General features: G+C 48.6%; 1 pseudogene; it reads right to left on the bottom strand.

The window, feature by feature from the left end:
* Nucleotides 1–3,758: 3,758 nt before the first annotated feature.
* On the bottom strand, nt 3,759–5,548 carry LOC129527565 (heterogeneous nuclear ribonucleoproteins C1/C2-like; annotated as a pseudogene).
* Between the last annotated feature and the right edge of the window lie 15,726 nt (nt 5,549–21,274).

Below are 21,274 nucleotides of genomic sequence, written 5' to 3'. Positions count from 1 at the left end.
TTTTTTTTTTTTTTTTTTTTTTTTGCAAGATCTGTCCAAGTCCCCAGCTGTTCTGTTATTTAATTAATGTTTCCTGCAAATTAAGTTACATGATTTCCTTAAGTAAATTTTATTTCAAGGGAAAGGTTTTATTACCATAGATGGAAGGTAGAATCACCCGCAACAAAGAGGTAACCCTTAAGCAATGAAATGAAATCCAAAAATTGTAAGTTCTAGCTAGACACTGCTGTGTGCTGAGCAAAAGGTCTGCTCCATGTTTGGTTGAGAGACAAAAAAAGAAAGAAGGAGGCTGGGCACAGTGGCTTGCGCCTGTAATCCCAGCACTTTGGGAGGCTGAGGTGGGCGGATCACCTGAGGTCAGGAGTTTGAGACGAGCCTGGCCAATATGGTGAAACTCTGTCTCTACTAAAAATACAAAAATTAGCTGGGCATGGTGGCGCACACCTGTAATCCCAGTTACTTGGGAGGCTGAGGCAGGAGAATCACTTGAACCTTGGAGGTGGAGGTTGCAGTGAGCCGAGATCATTGCCACTGCACTCCAGCATGGGAGACAGAGCGAGACTCTGTCTCAAAAAAAAAAAAAAAAAAAGAAAGAAAGAAAGAAAGAAAAAGAAAAGAAAAAAAGAAGAAGGAGAGGCCGGGCATGGTGGTTCACTCCTGTAATCCCAGCACTTTGGGAGGCTGAGGTGGGTGGATCATGTGAGGTCAGGAGTTCAAGACCACCCTGGCCAACATGGTGAAACCCCATTTCTACAAAAATACAAAAATTAGCCCGGCATGATGGCAGGTACCTGTAATCCCAGCTATTCGGGAGGTTGAGGCGGGAGAATTGCTTGAACCTGGGAGGGAGAGGTTGCAGTGAGCCACGATCGTGCCATTGCACTCCAGCCTGGGTGACAGAGTGAGACTCTGTCGGGCAAAAAAAAAAAAAAAGGAGAAGGAGAAGGGGGAGTATTAGCAAGCATTGGAGAGGTGTTTATGACACAATAGCACCAATATGAGACTTTCTTTTTGACTTAAGCAGAAAGACTACAAGAGGATGAAAATATGAAATCACGGTTTCACAGAGGAGGAGGGGCCTCGATGTTTTATAAAAATGTCCATGTTTCACCTAAAAGCCCCACCCAGAGACCCTCCAGGGCACTCGTCCCACTCCTGGAGAAACACTGCCAGCTGTGTGTTATTGACAAGTAGCCCCTTCACTGATGCTGGGCCTCAGTTTCCTCACTTGTGAAATGGCATGGGCATCCAGAGCTCACAGCGTGTGAAGGATTAAAAGAAAGTGATAATAGGCCCGGCGAGGTGGCTTATGCCTGTAATCCCAGCACTTTGGGAGGCCAAGGCAGGCGGATTGCTTGAGCTCAGGAGTTTGAGACCAGCTTGGGCAACAGGGTTGAAAACCCATCTCTACCCACCCCCTCCCCCCCCAAAAAAATTAGCTGGGTGTGGTGGCATTCACCTGTAGTCCTAGCTATTCCAGAGGCTGAGGCACAAGAATCGCTTGAACGTGAAAGGTGGAGGTTGTGGTGAGCCAAGGTCATGCCACTGCACTCCAGCCTGAGTGACAGAGTGAGACCCTGTCTCAAAAAAAATAAAAAATAAAAAAGTGATAATAAACTGTGGAGCCCAGCATACGTGCTCAACTAAAGGGATGATATTCCCAGGGCAGGCTGGATCCTAAGTCAGGGGACCCTGCCTCTGACCCCAGCTTGTACTGTTGAAAATGAAACCCCCAGCATGCCCAGCCCTGGGCATATTTCTGCCATTTGTCTCACCTTTGCCAAGTCCTCTTGTAGCCAGCCTTCTGACAGGAAAGGCCACAGTTGCCAGAAGTTGGGTCAAAGTGAAACTATCTCAGGTCTAGCCTGGGCAGGGGTGTGGGGGCAGGGGAGGAAGGCACACTCAAGCCTTAAAGCAGGCTCCCCTTCACTGGATTCACAATGGGGAAACTGAGGACCAGAGATGTGGGCCCCAGCTCCCTTTGCAGGCATTAGGAGGGAATTGGGTATGATTACCCAAATTGCAAATTTGATCACCTTACACCCCCAGTTATACACTTAGCTCCCACTGCAAATAAAAATTACTATCAGCTCACCCTTATCTAGCACATTCCAGTTAGGTATTATTATTGTCTAATTTTACAGACAGGGAAACTGAGGCCAGGAGAGGTTATGTTTCTTGTCCATGATTTCAAGGTAGTCAAAGTAGTAGAAGCAGTATTTGAACCAAACAAGGTGACTCCACAGTGTTCCAGCAGCTCTCAACTGCTAGATATTCAAATACGACCCCTTTCCTGTGAAACTTGAGGCCCCCCGCCATCTGGCTTCAATGTACATTTCCAACCCCACCTCATTCCTGTCACATTCCTCATCTGCTCCCATTTACCCCAATATCTCATGGTTTCCTAGGCCTTCCTAGCTCCCCAGGGAAAGCCTTTGCTGTTTCCCTTGCTTTCTTTTCACTTGACAAACTCCTACTCAACCTTCAAAACCCAACTCAGCAAACATCTCCCCTAGGAAGCTCTCCTTAACTTTTTCTGCTGGGTCCCGCTGCCTCTGCTAAAGTCCACGTGAGGGACTGCCAAGAGGTTTGCTCTGTCTTACAGATTGAGTGCCAAGAGGGCAGGGACCTCTCTGTGAGAGAGTTTAACCTCTGTAACATAAGCAAGTTTACTTAATCACTGATTAAACCACTTTGTGCCTCAGTTTCCCCATTTGTTAAGCATGAATTATCACCATCACTATCTCCCAGGACTGTTAAGGGGGTGTAAATGCATGAACTTCATAAAGTGCTTAGAAGCATGCCTGGTACAAAGAAAGTTCTCTAGGAAAACAAAAAACAAACAAAAAAAACAAAACAGAAATGTATCTAGAGGTCAGACACCAGTCCCACACCGAGTGCAGATAATGGGCTAAGTAACCAAGGAGCAATGGAGACAAGGATGTAAATGGGGTGGGGCACGATGGCTCACACCTGTAATCCCGGCACTTTGGGAGGCTGAGGCGGGTGGATCACTTTAGGTCTGGAGTTTGAGACCAGCCTGGGCAACATGGCGAAACCCCGTCTCTACTAAAAATACAATAATTAGCCAGGTGTGGTGGTGTGTGCCAGTAATCCCATCTACTCTGGAGGCTGAGGCAGGAGAATCACTTGAACCCAGGAGGCGGAGTTTGCAGTGAGTTAAGATTGCACCACTGCACTCCAGCCTGGGTGTCAGAGCAAGACTCCATCTCAAAAAGAGAGAAAAAAAAAAAAATGCAGTGGAGGAAAGGAGGAACCAGGACACGGGGGTGAAGGAGACACTAACCCAGCCCCTCCCTAAGTGCAGGTATGGTGTCCTGCCCCAGTATGTGTCAGGCATAAAACTGGTGAACATTTTCTTTCTTTTTTTTCCTCCAAATTCCTGGTTTAATAAAGACTTGTTTGTTTTGAGGAAAAAAGGTCCCAAATATCAGGCTGTTCACAAAAATAACCCACAGTATCAACTTTAGAAAACAAATCTTTTTTTTTTTTTGAGATGGAGTCTCGCTCTGTTGCCCAGGCTGGAGTGCAGTGACACGATCTCAGCTCACTGCGAGCTCCGCCTCCTGGGTTCACGCCATTCTCCTGCCTCAGCCTCCCAAGTAGCTGGGACTACAAGCGCCCGCCACCATGCCCGGCTAATTTTTTTTTTTTTTTTTTGTATTTTTTAGTAGAGACGGGTTTCACTGTGTTAGCCAGGATGGTCTCGATCTCCTGACCTCGTGATCCGCCTGCCTCGGCCTCTCAAAGTGCTGGGATTACAGACGTGAGCCACGGCGCCTGGCCTAGAAAACAAATCTTCAGACTATAACACTAATTATTTTTCTAGAGGCTACATTTGACATGCCAACTCTCATTCACAAAAATACATTGTTACATTTGCATTTGTACACTGTTCATTGTTATGCATGCCAACTCTCATTCACAAAAATACATTGTTACATTTGTACATTTGTTACATTGTGCATTGTTACACAGCACACTAATGTAGGGGTGTAACACACATACTTCGAACTCAAAGCTGCTTTCAGGAGGGGCTCAACTCAGTGAGATTGCCTTTGAAGTTAGGAAAGCAACTACTGAACTTATGTATGAATGAAAAGAACTGTACTCCCTGCATGACAAGATATTATTTTGGAAGCAGTTGGTAACACCATACATCCTTTTTACTGTTAAAGTCATAAAGAGATATCAAAATTAAAAGCAAAAATTACAAGGTAAGACTTAACAAAACTACTAGGAGTGTCAAAGGAAGTGAAAATGGGACTAGGCGCAGGGTAATATGAATTAATGAATATGGGAAGGACAAGGGTGAGGAGGACAGTGAGCATGTGCTGAAGATACTAGAGGAGAGGGTCTGGTGAAGCATTTGATCTTAGACAAGCACCCAGGTAAAGAAATAATGGGATCAGATTTCTAAGCCCACCATGTGCTTAAGAGTGATCTTCACCATTGGTGCTGTCTCTGTCATCCTCTCCTTCCTCAGCCTCTTTTTCATCATCCTTGATCAACTCCAGCTGGTCATCCCCCAATCTTCATTATCCTCATCATCCAGTAGGTCCCTCTCCTCAGCAGAGTCATCTGCACCACCTTCAGACTCTATCTTCACATGAGTCTCATGTGAGCTGCTGCTCTGCTTCTCTTCTGACTTACCATTCTTCATCTCTACTGCTTGTTTGCTCTGTTTCTTTTCCATTTTTTCCGGGTCTTCCAGGAGAGAATCCACTTTTTGTTTTATCTGGGTCAACTCCTGCTTAATGGCCTGAAGGTCATCTCCTTTCAACTTTCCAGACTTGGAAGATCCCCGCTGTCCACTCTTAGAATTAAAGCCACTTTTGCCCCTTTGTGAGGTGTTTCCTGATACACGCTGATGTTTCAAGGGCACTACAGCCCGAGCAATAGGAGGAGGAGGAGTTACACGTGCTGGGTAACTGTGCATCCTATCATAATCCCGTTGAAAGTCATAGTCCAAGTCAAAAGAGGAGCTGAGTAGAGGAATGGAGAAGGGTGTTCTGTTTCTGACCCGTACGTCTCCACTGCTGATCATTTCATACCTGCTTTTCCTCGGTTCACTTTTGGCTCTGCAGCCAGGTTACTATCTAAAACCTGGCCAGCGATTATTCTGCCATCTGCTGCTGCTACAGCAGCCCGGGCATTTCTCTCATTAACATATTGAATGAAAACAAAGCCCTTAAGAACAGTGCAGCCCACAATTTTGCCATACTTCTAAAAGATTGCCTCCACATCAGATTTCTTGACCACAAGAGTGTTGAGATTCCCAACGAACACGCGTTCATGGAGCAAGGATCTCTCTTGTTGGTAACATTGCTGGCCATTGTGTTTGATGATAAGATTTCTCACAAAGCCGAAAATGTAGCTGAAGATCAAAAAAGTCTCACAGGAGCGGGCAGGGAGAAGAGATTCAATTCTGAGTCTCCTACTCCCGGGTTCTACGTGGAGAAGCCAACTGCTGCTTGAGGTCGGCAATGCAGCCACAACCGCTCAGTCTTCATCTCTTCATCCCCCACCCCCTTTAAAAAAAAATAGAGACAGAATCTTCCTATGTTGCCCAGGCTGGTCTCGAACTCCTGGGCTCAAGCAATCCACCTGCCTCAGCCTTCCAAAGTGCCAGGATTACAGTGGTGAGCCACCACACCTGGCTGCAAACATTCTCTTAATGGTTGTATTGATTTCAGTGTGTATTAGGGAAAAATGTATCTCATAAAACCTTAGATGTTATGGTTATTATTCCCTGAGACAACACTAAAGTAGACATTTAGATTGCTTTAATGTTCAGGGGAACATCTGTTTAGAACGATATGGTGAAAAATTGTTTTTGGGCACGGTAGCTGACACCTGTAATCCCAGCAGTTTGGGATGCCAAGACAGGTGGATTGCTTGAGCCCAGAAGTTCAAGACCAGCCTAGGCAACATGGCAAAACCCCATCTCTACAAAAAATACAAAAATTAGCTGGGCCTGGTGGTGAATATCTGTAGTCCCAATACCCAGGAGGCTGAGGTGGGAGGATCACTTGAGCCTAGGAGGTCAAGGCTACAGTGAGCTGTGATCACACCACTGCACTCCAGCCTGGGGTGACAGAGTGAGACAACAATAACAAAATAACAAATAACAAAAATACAACAATAACAAAAACATTGTCTTAAGTGAACGAGGCAGTTTGAGGAATGCTGAACAAAGAAAAGAAAGTAAGAGAGGCATATTGGGGGAAAGGAGGCAGAGAGATAGAGAGAGTTGGGGAGATGAGGGAGAAACGGATGGAGCCACCCAGAAAGGATGGAGAGAGAAGGAGCAACACACACAGATGGAGGGGCAGAGAGGGAGAGGAGAGAAGGGGAGGCGAGGGAAAAATGAGAAGGGAAACAAGACAAGAGAAAACAGGGAGAGAACCTAAGGACAACAGAAAGGAGACATGGATGAATGAATGAGCGAGTAAAGGAATGAATAATCTAAGGCATGTATAAAATAAATGGTGAGGCCGGTTGCAGTGGCTCACACCTGTCATCCCAACAATTTGGGAGGCTGAGGCAGGAGGATGGCTTGAGCCCAGGAATTTGAGACCAGCCTGGGCAACATAGTGAGTCTCTCATTTGTACAAAAAATACAAAAATTAACCAGGCGTGGTGGTGCATGTCTGTGGTCCCAGCTACTTGGGAGGCTGAGGCAGGAGGATTGACTGACCTGGGAGGTCGAGGCTGCAGTGAGCTGATTGTGCCACTGCACTCCAGCCTGGGCAACAGAGCAAGATCATGTCTCAGTAAATAAGCAAATAAATAAATAAAGGACAAATGGATGAGCCAGGGACCAGGAGCGAGGACGCAGGCTTTCAGATGCTGTATCCTGCCTGGGAGCCCCCAGTGACAGCTGTTCACTGCACCCACCCTCATGCCTGTGTTGCTGGGGCCAAGCGGAGCCACTCTGGGCTCCAGGCCTGGTCTATGTCCCGAAGTGGTGGCTATTTTTGACTCTAAGAGGCTGTGACTGCGCCACCCTCCCCTTCCCACCGAGAACCCTGGGCACCTGCTTTGCTCCAGCTCCAGAAAACTGAAAGTAAAAGCCGTCCCAATCATCCTTTCCCCAGCCTTCCTGTCCCTCAACTGGTTTCTTAGAAATCAGCCACCTGGGCTTCCAAGTGCAGCCTGGACTTCCTCTCCTGCCCAAAGGCCCCCTCCTCTGGGAAGGTGTCATGTTGCCAGCAAAGCCAACATCAGAGGCCTGTGCTGGAGTTGGGTGACCCCCAGAAAGCTTAGAGGGCATCTGCTGATCCTGCAAACGTTGATTCAGTGCCTTCTGCATGCCAGGCACAGAGCAGGCAGAGGAATCTGAGCCATTCACAGTTAGGATAAAAAGGATATAGGTGCTGGCTCATACCCGTAATCCCAGCACTTTGGGAGGCCAAGGTGGGCAGATCATTTGAGGTCAGAGACCAGACTGGCCAACACAGTGAAACCCCATCTCTACTAAAAATGCAAAAATTAGCCAGGTATGGTGGCGGGAGCCTGTAATCCCAGTTACTCAGGAGGCAGAGGAAGAAGAACCACTTGAACCCAGGAGGCAGAGGTTGCAGTGAGCCGAGATTGCGCCACTGCACTCCAGCCTGGGTGACAGAGCGAGACACTGTCTCAAAACAAACAAACAAACAAACAAACAGACAACCAACCAAACAACCGAACAAACAAACAAAAAAACGGACTCAGACATGGCTTCAATACTACCTGACCCAGGCCTCAGCAGGAGCATGGCTAATCAGGCCCAGGAATTGTGAGGAGGATGATAAGAGATGTGAAATCAGGGGAGGCTCCCTGGAGGAGTTGCTGTCTGAGTCTCCAAACATGGGTGGCAAGGAGTTTCCCCCAGAAGCTTCAGGAAAGACATCTCAGGCAGCAGGAACAGCATCAGCAAAGGCCTGGAGGTGTGATCTCTAGCAATGGGCCCGTGTTATCTGCCATCATCAGAATAACTGTCCCTGTAGTAGTCATGTGCTATGGTTTGAATATTTGTCCCCTCCAAAACTCATGTTGAAACTGAATCCCCAGTGTGGCAGTATTGACAGGTGGGACCTTTAAGAGGTGACTGGGTCAAGAGAGACCCATGGATTAATGGATGAATGAGTAATAGATGAATGGGTTATCATGGGTGTGGCCCTGGTGGCTTTATGAGAAGAGGGAGAGAGATGTGAAAAAACACACTCAGCCCACTCACCATGGGATGCCCTGTGCCACCTTGGGACTCTGCACTGAGTCCCCACCAGCAAGAAGGCCCTCACCAAATGCAGTCCTTGACCTTGGACTTCTCAGCCTCCATAACCTTTCTTTATAAATTACCCAGTTTCAGGTATTGTGTGATATGCAACAGAAAATGAACTAAGGGCCAGGCACAGTGGCTCACACCTGTAATCCCAGCACTTTGGGAGGCTGAGGCAGGCAGACCACCTGAGGTCAGGAGTTCGAGAACAGCCTGGCCAACATGGTGAAACCCCATCTCTACAAAAATACGAAAATTAGCAGGGCATGGTGGCAGGCACCTGTAATCCCAGCTACTCAAGAGGCTGAGGCGAGAAGTTGCTTGAACCCAGGAGGCAGAGGTCGCTATGAGCCAAGATCGTGCCACTGCACTCCAGCCTGGGTGACAGAGGGAGAATCCATCTCAGAAAAAAAAAAAAAAAAGAAAACAGACTAAGATAGCATGTTTCTCTATTTTTTGCAAGGGAAGAAACTGAGGTTTACAGAAGTGTTATCTGCCCAAGACTGCACAGCCTGAGTGGAGATCCAAACTTTTCTCACGTGAGATACAGGCAGTGCCCCGATCCCCATCGTGGCTGTCAGGTCCGGACCAGGGCCTAGGTTCCCACTCTACCCTTAGGGACTAACTTAAATCCTTGGCACCATCCTGTAGGGAGACATGTTTGGGAGCGAAAATAAGGCTTAGAGAGGTAAAGTGACCTGCGGCGCTTGGATTCACACCCAGGTCTGTTGGAGCCCAAAGTCCCTCCTCTTTCCACTATATGAGGCGTCCCAGCCCTAGGAACACAGACCTGAGCCGATGGTCTCTGTCCCACATTCTAAGGAGCTGGAGGGCCGGAAAGCAGAAATCACGTGTGGCGTACTGTGAGCCAGAGCTTTGCTCTCAGGGAACTGTCTGGCCCGCATGCTCTATGGTCCTGAAGGAGCTGTCAATCACAGCGCCCTGGCCAGAGATGGGTGTGGACCAGACCTGGCCAATCAGAGTTCCCCATGCCCCAATTCAGGGTAGGGACATGACCTAAGCTGGACCAATCAGACACCTCCCTTTTCAGCTGAAACTAACAGAATTGGCCCTAATGTAGCCAATTTAGCACATTGGCCCTAATTTAGCCAATGTGCCCACTGTATCAAGAGAGCTGATGAGAAAGACACGAGACAGAGCCCTGATGCATTGTGTGATGGCCTGCATCCAGCCATGCCTGAAGTCCACCTTGATGTCCTTGTTCCATGTGCCACATTTCCTTTTTCACTTATGCTGCCTGAGTTTTGTTTCTGTCACTTACAACCCAGAGTCCTGGGTAACTGGAGTCTGGAGAACAGCATGGGTCAGAGGTCAGGTTTGGCTGGAATGAAGTGAAATGGAGCCACATGTCATAAGAAGAGACACAATGATCTTCCAGTGTGAAAGAGCTAAGACCAGTTTTGCCAGGAGCTGGTGCCGACAGTGGCCCCCGTCACTTGCTGATGTCTGTGGTCGAGGAAAGCTTGAGGGAGAGCAAGTGGAACGCAGGGCTTCTACACTTTCACACCCCCTGATTTGTGGTTGCTTTATTTAGCTAGTTAGTTTTGAAATGGAGTCTCTCTGTCACCCAGGCTGGAGTGCTCTGGCACGATCTCGGCTCACTGCAACCTGTGCCTTCCAGGTTCAAGCGATTCTCCTGCCTCAGCCTCCCGAGGAGCTGGGATTACAGGCGTGTACCACCACGTCCAGGTAATTTTTGTATTTTTTGTAGAGATGGGGTTTCACTATGTTGGCCAGGATGGTCTGGAACTCCTGACCTCAAGTGATGCACCTGCCTTGGCCTCCCAAAGTGCTGGGATTACAGGCATCAGCCACTGCGCCTGGCCTCATGGTTGCTTTTAATAACTTAGTATTTATTAGAGCAGTTTTAGGTTTACATCAAAATGGAGTGGAAAGTACATAGTGTTCCCGTGTTCTCCCTGCCCCCACGTGCACAGCCTCCCCCTCATTAACATTCCCCACCAGCCCATGTTATTTTTTAATTTCCACATTTGTTTCAAAAAATGTTAAAAGAACCTACCGATAACGTTAGTATTAAATAAATTATATATATATACACACACATATGTATGTGTGTGTGTAATGTGTGTATTTCTAACCTGATTTCTGCAGATACACACACATATATAGTTTTTTCTTTCTCTTTTTTTGAGACAGGGTCTTGCTCTGTCACCCAAGTTGAAGTGCAGTGGTGTGATCACGGTTCACTGCAGCCTCAAATTCCTTGGGTTCAAGTGATCCTTCCACCTCAGTCTCAGAGTAGCTGTGACTACAGGCACGTGCCACCACATCTGGCTAATTTTTAAAAATTTTTTATGGATACAGAGGTCTCACTATGTTGCCCAGGTTGGTCTCAAACTCCTGGCCTCAAGTGATCTTCCTGCTTTGGCCTCCCAAATTGTAGGGATTACAGGAGTGAGCCACTGCATCCAGCCTATTCTCTCTTTAGAAAAGAAAAGACACCATTTCTTATGAACCATATTGCAACACACTTTTTTTCCACTTAGCATTTCATGAGCATCCTTCTAGGTCATTGACTAGCTAGGGAGGAGCTGTCATCCCCATCAGGGCAGTAAGGAAGCCCAGGCCCAGCCAGAATGGGGAACGGACCCAGTGTTGACCTTGGGATGTGGTTTCCTTCACCAAGTGCTCCTAACCGTCCACTGCGGGTTTGTTCCCTTTTCATGGATGGGAAAACTGAGGCTTAGACTGGGGAAGTCACTCTGGCTGGGAGCCCTAAAGCCCTGGGCCAAGTGGGAAGGGGCTGCTGGTCAGTCCCTGTGAAACTAGACACAACCAAGGCTTTGAGGCTGTGTTGTGAGAGGAGGGAGACTGGCCTCCTAGGGAGCCTGCATGGAGGCCTGGCACTCCAGTCCCTGAGGGACAGCCTTGCCTCCCTCCTGCCTCTGCCAAATTGCTGGCCCTGGAGACGTGCTGTTGTTCAACTTTTCAGGATCCATCTGGTGCAGAGACGCTCCATGGCTCTGGCTCAAACTGCGATGGCACACCAGGCACTGCTGGAAGCGCCATGTACACCGTCTCAGTCATCCTTTCTACCACCCCATAGGGGGAAAACTGTTACAATCTCCATTTCTCAGATGAGAAAACTGAGGCTCGGAGAGGTGAAACAACTTGCTCAAGGTCAAACAGCTAACATGTGGCAAGGCCAAAATTAGCCTTCAATGAGTTGTGTTTTTATTTATTTATTTATTTATTTGAGACAGAGTTTCAGTCTTGTCCCCAAGCTGGAGTGCAGTGGTGTGATCTCGGCTCACTGCTGCAACCTCCGCCTCCTGGGTTCAAGTGATTCTCGTGCCTCAGCCTCCTGAGTAGCTGGGATTACAGGCATGTGCCATCATGTCCAGCTAATTTTTGTATTTTTAGTAGAGACGGGTTTTCACCATATTGGTCAGGCTGGTCTCGAACTGCTGACCTCGTGATCCGCCTGCCTCGGCCTCCCAAAGTGCTGAGCTTACAGGCATGAGCTACTGCGCCCGGCCCTTCAGTGAGGTTTAAAGCCAGACAGAAGCATTAATATCCAGGTTGGAAACTTTATAAATGTGTTTTACTTTTTTTTTTTTTTTTTTTTTAAGCCGGGGTCTTGCCCTGTTGCCAGCACTGGAGTGCAGCGGCATGATCCTAGCTCACTGCAGCCTTAAACTCCTGGACTCAAGCAATCCTCCAGCCTCAGCCTCCCAAGTAGCTGGGATTATATAGACTGTGCTACCACACCTGGCTAATTTTGTTTTGTTTTGTTTTGTTTTGTTTTTGTAGAGACGGAGTCTGTGTTGCCTAGGCTGGTCTCAAACTCCTGGCCCCAAGTAATCCTGCATCAGCCTCCCAAAGTGTTGGGATTATAGGCATGAGTCACTGCACCTGGCGGCCAACTCTGTAAATTATTAACTACACACACACACCACACGCTTGCACACACATGTGACAGCTGGCTGAGCGGTCTTACGTGGTATGCCACAGGGCTCTGGCCTCAGCTTACGCTCTTCCTTCCTTCTTCCTGGATTCCTTCATTAGAAGCCAGACAACCTGCTTATTGCAAGGACAATGAATTCACTGGGCAACAGAGCCAGATCCCAAACAAACCCTGGACTGGGACACTGAGTGGGTACAAAGATGAAATTGAAGACACAAATATCCTACATTTGGCTTAAAAATATCAATTGCTGAAATAGAAGGTGACTTTTTTTTTTGAGACAGAGTCTCGCTCTGTTGCCCAGGCTGGAGTATAGTGGCGCCATCTCGGCTCACTGCAACCTCTGCCTCCCAGGTTCAAGTGATTCTCGTGCCTCAATCTGTAACTGGGATTACACCACGCCCAGCTAATTTTTTGTGTCTTTAGTAGAGACAGGGTTTCGCCATGTTGGTCAGGCTGGTCTTGAACTCCTGACCACAAGTGACCTGCCCGCCTCGGCCTCCCAAAGTGCTAGGATTACAGGCTTGAGTCACCACGCCTGGCCAAGGATAACTTCTGATCTTAACACTATGGTAGGATATAAACTCAAGATTAACCATGAGCGTGGTGTGGCTTGCACAAGTTAATGTAGCAATAGGGCCATCCTCAGCAAGCATGCGCCAAATGAGGAGAGAGTGGGTCTCACTCTGGAGTGAGATGGCCAGAATGAGAAGGGACACAGAATGAGATCGCGCTGGCTTATATGCTGTGTACACATGAATCCTGAGCTCTGACACCATGCCTGCACAGGCTCACGCTTGTGGGTGACAGTAAGTGGTGAAAACTGAATGGAGAACATTTATATGTGTCCTGGGTGCACAGTGTGCTCAGTAAGTGGAAGTGGCTGTGGGTTTGACAAGGAGAGGATGGGTGAAAGAATTAGGAGCACTGCCATTATTATTACTGGTGACATATCATTAGATAGGAGATATAAGAGATATAAAATATATATTATGGCCGAGTGCAGTGGCTCACATCTGTAATCCCACTTTGGGAGGCCAAGGCAGGAGGATCGCTTGAGCCCGGGAGTTCAAGACCAGCCTAGGCAACCTAGTGAGACGCCTGTCTCTACAAAAAAATAATATTTTTATTTGAAAAAGTATTACAACATAAGGCGTATTGTTTATTGAGCACCTATTATATGCAATCACTCTGCTAAGCACTTTGCAGGATCTCATCTCAGTCTGCAGTTTTCCAGATAAGTCGTGTTAGAGCATCATATGAAATTGCTGGTTTTGGAGGTCGAAACCACAAGAGTGTTGCCAATTTCATATGGCTCAAGCTAATATCATTTTCATTTTATAGAAGAGGAAACTGAGGCCCAGAGGGACCAAAAGCCTGACAGTCTTTCCTTCCCAAAAGCAGATTAAGAAAACCCCATTGGCCTGGAGGCTTCTGCCTTTTCAGAGGAATCAGATTTTTTCCTTGGTTCTTCCTCCTCACTCCCCATCTCACTCTGCCCCCGGGCCCACCACCCCGCCCCATTGTGGCCAGGTCTATATTTACAACTGGGGTTTCTGTGAACTGGGGAACTGAGGAAGTGACTTATCCCAGAGTCATCACTGAGATGGTGGTACCCAAGAATCTGAGTTCTGAGCCACCCCACCTCCACCAAAGTGAGGTTTTAGCCCCTTCTCTGGATTTCTAGGGCCCAGCCAGCCAGAAACAGAAACTATCTGCCTGGATCCAGAGAGGCCCCTGTCTGGTGGGCAGGATGAATGGGGTGGGAGATTTGTTTCCATTTCTTTTCTTTCTTTTCTTTTTCTTTCTTCTTTTTTTTTTTTAGATGGAATCTCACTCTATTGTCCAGGCTGGAGTGCAGTGGTTCACTCTTAGCTCACTGCAACCTCTGCCTCCTGGGTTCAAGTGATTCTTGTGCCTCAACCTCCTGAGTAACTGGGATTACAGGCGCCCACCACCACGCCTGGCTAATTTTTGTGTTTTTAGTACAGACGGGATTTCACCATGTTGGCCAGGCTGGTCTCGAACTCCTGACCTCAAACGATCCGCCCACCTCGGCCTCCCAAAGTGCTAGGATTACAGGTGTGAGCTACTGCATCTAGCCTTGTGTCCATTTCTCTGAGAGCAACATTGAGGCACATCTGTGCTAAGTCTGATTGTCAGCTGCCCTGAGAAGCTTGTTCAGGGGCAGAAACAAGAGGAAGTGGGTTTCTGGGCACCTAGGGGTCCCGGGCTGGTGCAGCCCGGCCTGAACATCACAGAGGCTGGTGGAGCAGCCCCTGCCCCACCGCTCCCGGGGTTGCCGGTGACCTGGCAGCCAAGCCGAGGGCCGCTGGGCTGGAGGGTGGAGTGCTGCTTCCAGGTAGTCAGACTGAGATAGACGCGGCCGCGGAGGCAGCGGAGGAGGAAGGGGGCAGCCTTGTCCCCGCTGTGCGCAGCCCGCCCGCCAGGCACAGCCGGTCTTCGGGGAAGTCGCCGAGTTGGAGTTCCAGGAAACGATAACGCTTGTTGAAACCTCTTTCTTGTGGCCTGGTCTCGTCACATGGCTTGATGGGGACCAACGTCAGGCAGGGCCACAGGCCTGAGCCCGCTCACACCCGGCAGCCGCTGCCACCCCCAGTTCCCCCCATGAAGAGGGAGGAGGGGGTTGGGCAGGAAGGTGGGCATTTGCTGCTTCCCCATCCCAGGCACCTGGCGGGCCACAAGCAGACTGGTCCCCGCTGGCTGTTTTCACCCCAGTGACACTCCTTGTAGGCTGGCTAAGCTGGCCAGGCCTCAAATGCCCCCTCCAGCAAAGCGAGCTGAGAATGCCTAGGCTACAGGCTTGCTGTCAAAGTGAAGACAGAGCTTCCTCCTGCCCCTGGAACATAGCAGATGCTGAGGATCTAGAAATTATTTTTTTTCTCTTTTCTTATCTCTTCTTTTTTTGGTAGAGACAGGGTCTTGATATGTTGCCCAGGCTGGTCTCAGACTCCTGGGTTCAAGGCATCCTCCCACCTCATCCTCCCAAAGTGCTGGGATTACAGGTGTGAGCCACTGTGCCTGGCCAGAACTAGAAATTATTTGCCCCTTTCCTATGAAGCCAGGGAATGTGTCTTTCATCTTGCTAGAGCAGGGTCTTTCTTTTTTTCTTTCTCTTTTCTTTCTTTTTTCTTTCTTTGTTTTTTCTTTCTTTCTTTCCTTTCTCTTCTCTTCCTTCCTTCTCTTCTTCTTTTCTTCTTCTTCTCTCCCTCCCCCTCCCCCCTCCTCCTCCTCCTCCTCCTCCTCCTTCTTCTTCTTCTTCCTTTCTTCTCTCTCTCTCTCTCTCTCAGCAGAGTCTCGCTCTGTCACCCAGGCTGGAGTTCATGGCATGATCTCGGCTCACTGCCACCTCCATCTCCCAGGTTCAAGTGATTCTCCTGCCTCAGCCTCCCAAGTAGTTGGGATTACAGGCATGTGCCACCACACCCAGCTAATATTTTTGGCTTTCGGGGGGCATTTTTAGTAGAGATGGGGTTTCATCATGTTGACCAGGCTGGTCTTGAACTCCTGACCTCAAACGATCTGCCCACCTCAGCCTCCCAAAGTGCTGGGATTATGGGCGTGAGCCAGTGTGCCCGGCTGGAACCAGAAATTCTTGACTCCTGTCCTGTGAAGTCAGGGAATGTGTCTTTCATCTTTCTAGAGCAGGGTTTCTTGACCTCGGCTCTATTGACGTTCAGAGCCTGGTATGGGAGGCTGCACTGTGCACTTTAGGACGTTTAGCAGCATCCCTGGCCTCTACCCACTAGATGCCAGTAGTACCCACCCCTACAGCGATTTGTAACACTGGAAATGTCTCCAGACATGCTCAGATGTTCATTGCATGGCAAAACCCTGATTTAGATCCAGCGCCTGGCACATAGTAGTTGCTCAATAATTAGCAGGTCTTCAACCAGCAGGTCTGGTTCATTTTCATACCCTACCACCTGGCATCCGAGGGGTGCCAAGGAGTAAGTTGGGAGGCCATTTACCCTCCAATCTTTATCAACACCCATCATAAATATACTATCCAAATAAAACCTGTGCTGGAGGCTTAGAGTTTGAGGACAGCAAAGTGAATTGGGGTGGGTTAGTCCTGAAACAAGGAGTGAAGGGAAAGGCCACATGCCTGTCAGGGAGACGCCCCTGGCCCCATCCCCCTGCTTGGTTCCTGGAAGCTGATAGCCTGCTTTCTCTGCAGTCAGGAGGCCAGAGGGGTCCTCTCATACGACACTTCCGATGCTGGCTTTGGGATCTTACAAGGACAGCCAGATCCCAACAAGCCTCACCTGTCCACACGTCCTGCCACAGACGTGGAGCTTCCAAGGGTCTTCATTTCCCAGTATCTTTTTCAGTTCCCTGCTCTTCAATATGAACGTGCAATGGAGGGTCACTGAACCCTTGAGGGTAGCTTGTAAAACGAAAGTCAAAGACCGAAACCAAGAGAGGAAAAAAACTCCAAAAAAACAGAGCCAGGTAGGGAGAAACAAAAGTCTTCGAGAAAATAAGGAAGCTTCAGAGAAATAAAATATATTGCATTCATATAAGAAGAATAAGATGCTGTGAAAAGGGACACTCAGAATAAGAGAATAAGAAAGAACTAGGGGCTGGGCACAATGGCTCACGCCTGTAATCCCAGCACTTTGGGAGGCCGAGGCAGGCGGGTCACGAGGTCAGGAGATTGAGACCATCTTGGCTAACACGGTGAAACCCCATCTGTACTAAAAATACAAAAAATTAGCCGGGCGTGGTGGCAGGTGCCTGTAGTCCCAGCTACTCGGGAGTCACATTATTATTATCATTGTCATCCACCTCGATATGCTTCTTTCTAGCCAAATGACCTTGGGACAATTCCTTCACCAATTTGAGTTTGTATTTCCCCATCTATGAAATGGGGAGACATTATCCCCAAGAAGGATCAGAATAGGGCTGAAATGAAATAAAAATAGCAGCTGGGTGCGGTGGCTCACGCCTGTAATCCCAGCACTTTGGGAGGCCCAGGCAGATGGATCACTTGAGGTCAGGAGTTCGAGACCAGCCTGGCTAACATGGTGAAACCCCTTCTCTACTAAAAATACAAAAATTAGCCGGGCATGGTGGCAGGTGCCTGTAATCCCAGCTACTCGGGAGGCTGAGGCAGGAGAATCACTTGAACCTGGGAGGCGGAGGTTGCAGTGAGCTGAGATTGCACCATTGCACTCCAGCATGGGCAACAGAGTGAGACTCTGCCTCAAATAAGTAAGTAAGCAAGTAAGTAAATGAATAAATAAAAGTTAAAATAGCCCCCTTTGAAGGACCCTCCTGCGTCTGTCCCCCACTTTAATACCTAAGTCTGAATCACCCCTGGCTCTTAGGCCTATCCATGAGGAGCCCAGAGAAGAGGCTCAGGGAGGGTTTGTGGGCCTGATTCAACTCTGACCTCTGAGCTGTGAAGGACACTGTCCTTCCCAGGGCTGGTCCTGCCACTCGGGACTCCCTCCTGTCACCTGCTTCCTCCTCAGAAAGGCCTTTGTCCACTTGACTGTTCCTTGGTCCTGCTCCAGGCCTCCAGGGCTCTCCCAGTACTATGTTGCCATCAGACAACACATGAGGCTTTGCAGAGATGCCAACAGGAAGGGCCCTCTGGCATCTGGCCCAGCATCAGGCCTTACCTGGCAGATCCAGAAGCAGAGACCTTAAAAGGGCCAAGGCAGGTGCTGTGCAGAGTCCTGGCTCTGCAGCTCAAGGCCCTGCAGCTCGAGGCTGACTCCACATCAGAGTCCCGCCACGGCTCCTTCTGCCGTGCAAATGGGAGCCAGTTCACTTCTTGAGCTCTTGCGTCGCAGCTGAAAAATGGGAATAACACTGGCATTTATCCTATAGGGGCATATATATTGTTCATTTATTCAACAAACATTCACTGAACATTTATTATACGACAGGCATTCTTTCTGGCTCTGGGCTGTTGGCGGTGAATAAAACAGACCAAATCCTCTGCCCTTGAGGAACGTATGGTCTAGCAGGGAGAGAGGCAAACTCTAGCCAACAAACCTGTTAAACAGTACGTGGGCTGGGCATGGAGGCTCACCCCCATCATCCCAGCACTTGGGAGGTGGAGGTGGGAGGATTGCTTGAGCCCAGCAGTTTTGAGACCAACCTGGGTAACACAGCAAGGCTCCGTTTGTACAAAAAATTATTTAAAAAATTAGCTGTGTGTGGTGGTGTGCGCCTGTGGTCCCAACTACTCTGGAAGCTGAGGTGGGAGGATTGCTTGAGTTGGAGAGGCTGAGGCTGCAGTGAGCCAAGATCATGCCACGGCACTACAGCCTGGGTGATGGAGCAAGAACCTGTCTCAAAAACAAAACAAAACAAACAAAAGCAAAAACTAACAAACAAAAAATCAGTATGTCAGAGGGAAGTAAAGTAAAGCAGGCAGTGGCGGGTGGGGTGTGGCTAGGAGGTGCCAGGTGTGGGTTGGTATTTTATTATGATGGCTAGGGAAGGCTTCTCCAAGAAGCTGGGAGCTGGAAGGGATGAGCAAGCTGCCCATCTGGATGTAGAGCCTTTCAGGCAGGCAGAAGAGCAGGTGCCAAGGGCCTGAGGTAGGACTGTTCCCAGTGTGTTCAAAGAAAGGTCAGTGTGGCTGCTGCAGCATGCGTGAGGGGTGAGAAGTCAGAGGTGAGGATGGAGAGGTGAGGAGTAGAATCAGATCACGCAGAGACCATGGGTCCTGGAAAGGAGAGAGGCTTTGATGCAGAGTAAGACGGGAGTGTCCCGAGCACAGAAGATTTTAAATGAGATGGTGCATGCAAGACCATCTGCAGTGTGCCTGGCGCGGAGCAGGTGCTCCCTAATTGCTGGCTGTTACTATTACTGTTGTTACTGTTGTTATTATTAAGAGACTAAGAAGCACATTGGAAACCATGAAAACCCACAGATATGCAAATTTTAATTGCCAGAGAGAGATTTTTCAACATTTTCAATGTGCTGTCATGAAGTATTAACCATGCAAATGTACATTTGACTACTTCGTTTTGTGGAAGAGCCACCTACGGCTAAGAGAGGTTAGGAGACTTACCTGATGTTGCACAGTGATAAAGGGTGGAGTCCAATTCACCAGAACCCAGGTCTGTCTCCTGAATCCAGGATCGTGACTGCTGGTTTGGCCGTGGGGGCTGAGAGGCCTTGGTACAGTGGGCAGACGGGAGGTCCCTGTATATGAAGGGCAGAAGCTTGGGGCTGCACTTGGGACCCTCCAACATCATTGGGAGAAAAGCCTGGAGCTCTCAAGCTCTGACCTGGCACAGTCAGGCAGACACAGCTCACAAAGACCAAAATAACCAGAGGCATCATTAAGGATGTCTTCGGGGTCAAGTAAAAGGAATCCTGATGTAAACCGGCTTAAAGAATCTGGAAATGGGCCAAGCAAGTGCGGCTCACACCTGTAATCCCAGCACTTTGGGAGGTTTAGGCAGGAGGATCGTTGAGGCCAGGAGTTCAAGACCAGCCTAGGCAACATAGTGAGACCGTGTCTCTATTTTAAAAAATATTTTTTTAAAAAGGATCTGGAAATGGGCCAGGTGTGGTGGCTCACATCTGTAATCCTAGTGCTTTGGGAGGCCAGAGTGGGAGGATTACTTGAGGACAGGAGATCGAGGCTATAGTGAGCTATGATCACACCACTGCACTCCAGCCTGGGTGATAGAACAAGACTCCATCTCTTAAAAAAAAAAAAAAAAAAAGGAAGAATCTGGACATGTAATATATTGTTCAATAGGAAATCCAAGTTCATTTTCCTTCCATCTTTCAGCTGATGTCTCGCTGTTGGTTTTATCTGAGGTCAGTCCTAAGAGGGCCAGTGAAGTTTCAGGCATCACATCAGGAAGAACAGAAACCATGTCTCTCCCTGGGGCTTCCCTTAGGAGCAAGGAAAGCTTTCTTCATGTCTCATTGGCCAGAATTGAGTTACCTGCCCATCGTTGAAAGTCAGTGACCTAGCCGGGCACGGTGGCTCACACCTGTAATCCCAGCACTTTGGGAGGCTGAGGTGGGCGGATCACCTGAGGTCAGGAGTTAAAGACCAGCCTGAGCAACATGGAGAAATCCCGTCTCTACTAAAAATACAAAAAAAATTAGCCAGGCATGGTGGTGCCTGCCTGTAATCCCAGCTACTCAGGAGGCTGAGGCGGGAGAATTGCTTGAACCTGGGAGGCGGAGGTTGCGGTGAGCCGAGATCACGCCATTGCACTCCAGCCTGGGAACAAGAGCAAAACTCCATCTCAAAAAAAAAAAAAAGAAAGTCAGTGACCAGGAACTGGAAGTTTTTTTTGAGACAGGGTCTCACTCTGTCTCCCAGGCTGGAGTACAGGGGAGTGATCACAGTTCACTGCAGCCTCGACCTCTCAGACTCAAGCAATCCTCCCACCTCAGCCTCCCAGATAGCTGGGATACAGGGAAGCACCACGACACCCGGTTAATTTTTTATCTTTTGTAGAGACAGGGTCTCACCATGATGTCCAGGCTGGTCTCAAACTCCTGGGCTCAAGATGTCCTCCCGTCTCAGCCTCCCAAAGTGTTGGGATTACATGTGTGAGCCACCTTGACTGGCCTGGAACTTAATTGACAAGGGATGAGTGTTGGGGAGTTCATCAGAGTGACTGAAAAACCAGCCCTGCCAGGCACAGTGGCTCACGCCTGTAATCTCAACACTTTGGAAGGCTGTGGTGAGCAATTCATTTGAAGACAGAAGTTCGAGACCAGCCTGGCAGGTGAAACCCTGCCCCTACTAAAAATACAAAAATTAGCCAGGCGTGGTGGCAGGCACCCGTAGTCCCAGCTACTTGGGAGGCTGAGGAAGGAGAATAGATTGAACCCGGGAGGTGGAGGTTGCAGTGAGCTTACGACAATGCACTCCAGCCTGGGTGACAAAGCAAGACTGTCTCAAAAAAAAAAAAAAAAAAAAAAAAAAAGAAAAATAAAAAAGAAAAAGAAAAAAAGAAAAGAAAAAGAAAAACCATTCCTAACTCTTCATCCCTCCCTGTGTCCCTGCCCTTGGCAGTGTG

The sequence above is a fragment of the Gorilla gorilla genome, chromosome 18, assembly GCF_029281585.2.
Source record: "Gorilla gorilla gorilla isolate KB3781 chromosome 18, NHGRI_mGorGor1-v2.1_pri, whole genome shotgun sequence".
In the NCBI taxonomy this organism is placed as follows: domain Eukaryota; kingdom Metazoa; phylum Chordata; class Mammalia; order Primates; family Hominidae; genus Gorilla; species Gorilla gorilla.
This window is presented reverse-complemented; position numbering and strand designations above follow the sequence as displayed.